The sequence below is a fragment of the Palaemon carinicauda genome, chromosome 17, assembly GCF_036898095.1.
Source record: "Palaemon carinicauda isolate YSFRI2023 chromosome 17, ASM3689809v2, whole genome shotgun sequence".
In the NCBI taxonomy this organism is placed as follows: domain Eukaryota; kingdom Metazoa; phylum Arthropoda; class Malacostraca; order Decapoda; family Palaemonidae; genus Palaemon; species Palaemon carinicauda.
Window position 1 is genome coordinate 60,709,577 of NC_090741.1, and position 5,000 is coordinate 60,714,576.

The following is a 5,000-nucleotide window of genomic DNA, read 5'->3' on the forward strand; positions in this document are numbered from 1 at the left end:
TTCTGCAGAGTCCAGGTACTCACAAGCACAGTCTAGATATAGAAGTAGCTCAACCGTGCTCACAAGGATAATTAACTCGTCCCATCTAAATTGTCTATTTTGATTAGTTGAGGTTCTTAAATAGATTCAGGAATGGTTTATTCTAGTAGCAAAATTCGAAGATTTTTCTGAAATAAATGTTAAATGCCAGAAATGTCTATATTTTATTATTATTATTATTATTATTATTATTATTATTATTATTATTATTATTATCATTACTACTACTACTACTAGCTAAGCTACAACCCATGTTGGAAAAGCAGGATGCTATAAACCCAAAGGCTCCAACATGGAAAAATAACCCAGTAAGGAAAGTAAATAAGATAACAGATAGAATAGTTCCTGGGTGTACTCTCAAGCTAGAGAACTCTAACCCAAGTAAGTGGAAGATAATGGTACATATACTAGCTAAGTTACAACCTCAGTTGGAAAAGCAGGATGCTATAAGCCCAGGGGCTCCAACAGAGAAAAAAATCCAGTGAAAAAAGGAAATAAGATAGCAGATAGAGTGCTGGGTGTATTCTTAAGCTAGAAAACTCTGACCCAAGACAGTGAAAGACAATGGTACAGAGGCTTTGGCACTACCCAAGACTAGAGAACAATGGTTTGATTTTGGAGTGTACTTTTCCTAGAAGAGCTGATTACCATAGCTAAAGTCTTACACCCATACTAAGCGAGAAGTAGCCACTGAAAAAAATTACAGTGCAATAATTAACCACTTGAGGGAAGAATTGTTAGGTTAGCTTGGTGTTGTCAGGGGTATGAGAGAGGAGAATGTGTAAAGAATATGGTAGACTATTTGGTGTATATGTAGACAATGGGGAAATGAGCCGTAACCAGAGAAGAATCCAATGTAGTACTATCTGACCAGTCAAAGGATCCAATAACCCAAAATGCAACCGAAATCATGTGTTTTAGATGAAAGCCTTTTCAAATAGAAAGAGGAAACAGGTAAAATCGTATGGAACTGTGGATATCAAAATTAAGCTAGATACCCAATTTATAAATCCTTTTGCTTATTGCTCTAACACTTATGAGAATACTTCCTTCAATTAATATACTCAAAATGAACAATATTTCCTTACAAAGCTCGTACTGTACTATTACACGACTTGAAGCTACCTTGCAAAACACTATCACTCTCTTGTATTATAAGGTAATTTCTTGCGTGAGAGAGAGAGAGAGAGAGAGAGAGAGAGAGAGAGGAGAGAGAGAGGAGAGAGAGGAGAGAGAGAGAGAGAGAGTAGTCTATTACAGAAATGCATTAGGCCTATGTAACCACTCTTTCAAAAGGGCACATCTTGATTAAAACGCCAATAATACTCGGCATAGTTAAAATCAAAATCACGGAGAGCACAGAACAAGCTGCCACTAAAAAGAAAATACACAGAGCTACAATAGAGATATATTTTTCCCTCAGGAGAATATTTCCTTCAATTTAAAAAAAACCGAGATGAGAGAGAGAGAGAGAGAGAGAGAGAGAGAGAGAGAGAGAGAGAGAGAGAGAGAGAGAGAGAGAGAGAGAGAGAGAATCACATAAAAGTAGTCTATAAAAGAAATGCACTAGGCCTATGTAAACCCTCTCTCAAAAGGGCACATCTTAATAAAAACATTAATACTCGACACAATTAAAATCAAAATCACGGAGAGCACAGAACAAGCTGCCATTAAAAAGAAAATACACAGAGCTACAATAGGTGAATTTTATCCTCAATTACACAGACATTGATTCTCAGCTTATGCACATAAACATAAACATAGACATATAAGCAAACACATTGTCGTTGTATACTTCAAACGTTCAAACTTGCAGCAAATGTTTTTATGTTGAACAGGCTGACATACATCTCTTTTTGTGGTTTATTTATCAAATATCTATTCTAATGTTGGTACTGTTCTTAAAATGTTATTTTAATTGCTCGTTACAGCTATTGTAGTTTATCTATTTTCACATTTCTTTTCCTCGCTGGGCTATTTTTCCTTTGTTGGGGCCCTTGGGCTTATTATTATTATTATTATTATTATTATTATTATTATTATTATTATTATTATTACTTGCCAAGCTACAACCCCAGCAGGAAAAGCAGGATGCTATAAGCCCAAGGGCCCCAACAGAGAAAATAGAATCCTGCTTTTCCAACTAGGGCTGTAGCTTATCTAATAATAATAATAATAATAATAATAATAATAATAATAATAATAATAATAATAATAATACATAAGTACTAGTCTATCGTATGTGTATAAATCGCATTAAAAAAAAAAGAATTTTTACTATGAAAATTCTATATAAAATCTGAGCTATTTGGGTCAAGAGATCTCCATTTAGTTTATATAAGTAGAGCGCGAGTCATCTTATGCTTCAAATGATTTATTTTTAAATAATTATATCAAATTTGAAGATCAGCAAATTTTTAAAGAGGTTTAAAAACTAAAACTCTTATTAGACAAACCGGAAGAAAAATAAGAACATTGTTAACAAAGATGAAAATAATTAATTCAGAAAAAACAATAAAAAAAAATTTCAAATTAGGTAACAAGTTTTAATAAATAGGCCTACTCAAATTGCAGACATCTTCTTTTAGTACAATCATGTAAAACGTCATAAAAAATTATGCTTATAATAGGCCTATTGATAAAACACAGCATTCGATGCCTGATGATATTACCCAATATATATATATATATATATATATATATATATATATATATATATATATATATATATATATATATAATATATATATATATACTGTATATATATATATATATATATATATATATATATATATATATATATAAATCAATATATATATATATATATATATATATACCCGGTATATATATATATATATATATATATATATATATATATTGTCAAGCATGAAAAATAACGTTAAATCCTTAACCTAACCTCTTGACAGCATAATCTTAACAAGTCCTTTGAATATCTTAATTCATGATTTCAATACTCTATTTCTGGATTCCAAAGTGGCAGTCTTCTTAGAAATACACAGAACAGTAACTTATATCGTTTCCTTTCCTCGCTGGGCTATTTTCCCCCTTAGAGCCCCCCTTGGGCTAATAGCACCCTGTTTTTGCAACTAGGGTTGTAGCTTAGCCAGTAATAATAATAATAATAATAATAATAATAATAATAATAATAATAATAGTAAAATATTCTTAGTCCTAAACAAAAACCGATTTCAGTGTCAAATGCCAGTTAACTTCTATTCATAAACCCATCCAAAAAAAAAAAAAAAATGTTAAATTCATATTACAAAGCCACCCACGTAACGGAATACAGCAAGCACATATTACAGACATGCATAAGATGAAGAATATTCTTCGGTAGCGCCAGATAGCGCCGGCAACTTTTTGGTTTTCCGCGCGGGTAAATTCGAGACATGACACGCTCTGATACCCACCATTCATTTCCTTAGACAGATGGCTTTGCAAGGATATCGGTGCATTCACTCAAATTAATGGCTTTCGTGTATATAATTCTCCTACACGCACGGGAGTCTCTTGAAGGAGAATTCGTTGGGAGAGAATAATAGACCGATGTGGCTACTTGGCTAGCGGTGTTAAATGGCGTTGTTGTGGTCGATCTCTAATCAACAGGTGCTCCCAAAGGTGAGTTTAAATGAGACTTTTTGACTTCAAGCACTCTGCTCTGGCTTGACTGCAAAGCCACAGATGGAATTACTTTTTTCGTATCAGCAATGATTGTTCAAGTCTGTGCTATATTATGATTTCTGTTCTGAAGTTTCTGGGACGCTTTCTAAACTCAAAAAGTTAAAAGCAAACTTTTGAAAATCGTGGCAACAAACATTTGGAAACATTTGACTGACAATGGAGAGAGAGAGAGAGAGAGAGAGAGAGAGAGAGAGAGAGAGAGAGAGAGAGAGAGAGAGAGAGAGAGAGAGAGAGAGAGAGAATAAAATTTGAGGACCGGTTGATGGTCACATGCATGTCCAAAATCTCTCCTTAGTATATCATTATTTCTATCTTATCAAATGACGAATTGTTCTTACACACCTATTATTATTATTATTATTATTATTATTTGTTAAGCTACAATCCTAGTTGGAAAAGCAAGATGCTATAAACACAGGGGCCCCAACAGGGAAAATAGCCCAGTGAGGAAAGGAAACAAGGAAAAATAAAATATTTTAACAGTAACAACATTAAAATAAATAATTCCTATTTAAACTATAAAAACTTTAACAAGACGAAGAGAAATTAGATAGAATAGTGTCCCAGAATGTAACCTCAAACAAGAGAACTCTACCCAAGACAGTGGAAGACCATGGTACAGAAGCTATGACACTACCCAAGACTAGAGAACAATGGTTTGATTTTGGAGTATCCTCCTAGAAGAGCTGCTTACCATTGCTAAAGAGTCTCTTCTACCCATACCAAGAGGAAAGTAGCCACTGAACAATTACATTGTAGTAGTTAACCCTTTGGGTGAAGAATAATTGTTTGGTAATCTCAGTGTTGTCAGGTGTATGAGGACAGAGGAGAATCTGTAAAGAATAGGCCAGACTTTCCAGTGTACAATATGTGTAGGGAAAGGGAAAGTGAACCGTAACCAGAGAGAAGGATCCAATGTAGTACTGTCTGACTAGTCAAGGGACCCCATAATTCTCTAGCGGACATTTAAACTACATTATTACTTCGTTTAACATATTTTTCTTTTCAGTCAGTCAAGTCTACGAAACCTCCAGCAATGTCTATAGTACTATGCTACAGACATATCCAGTACAATAGTCTTTGAATTAGATAAAAAGAAAATAGAAGGCTTATCACCAATATTCTCAACTGAATCTTTGCTGAACATTGTGATGTGGTTAACAGTTATATGCAGTACTTAATCTTAAACACCCAGTTGATATCATACATAATATTTACTAAATAATTTCTAACATCGAACTATTAGGCCTACGCCTTCC

General features: G+C 33.5%; 1 protein-coding gene and 1 pseudogene across 1 annotated transcript in view; both read right to left on the bottom strand.

Annotated features, from left to right (window-relative positions):
* Window positions 1-5,000, bottom strand: part of LOC137656812 (mitochondrial thiamine pyrophosphate carrier-like) — a 615,169-nt gene that overhangs the window by 72,286 nt on the left and 537,883 nt on the right.
* LOC137656101 (uncharacterized) overlaps window positions 1-5,000 on the bottom strand; it is a 505,345-nt pseudogene that overhangs the window by 25,799 nt on the left and 474,546 nt on the right.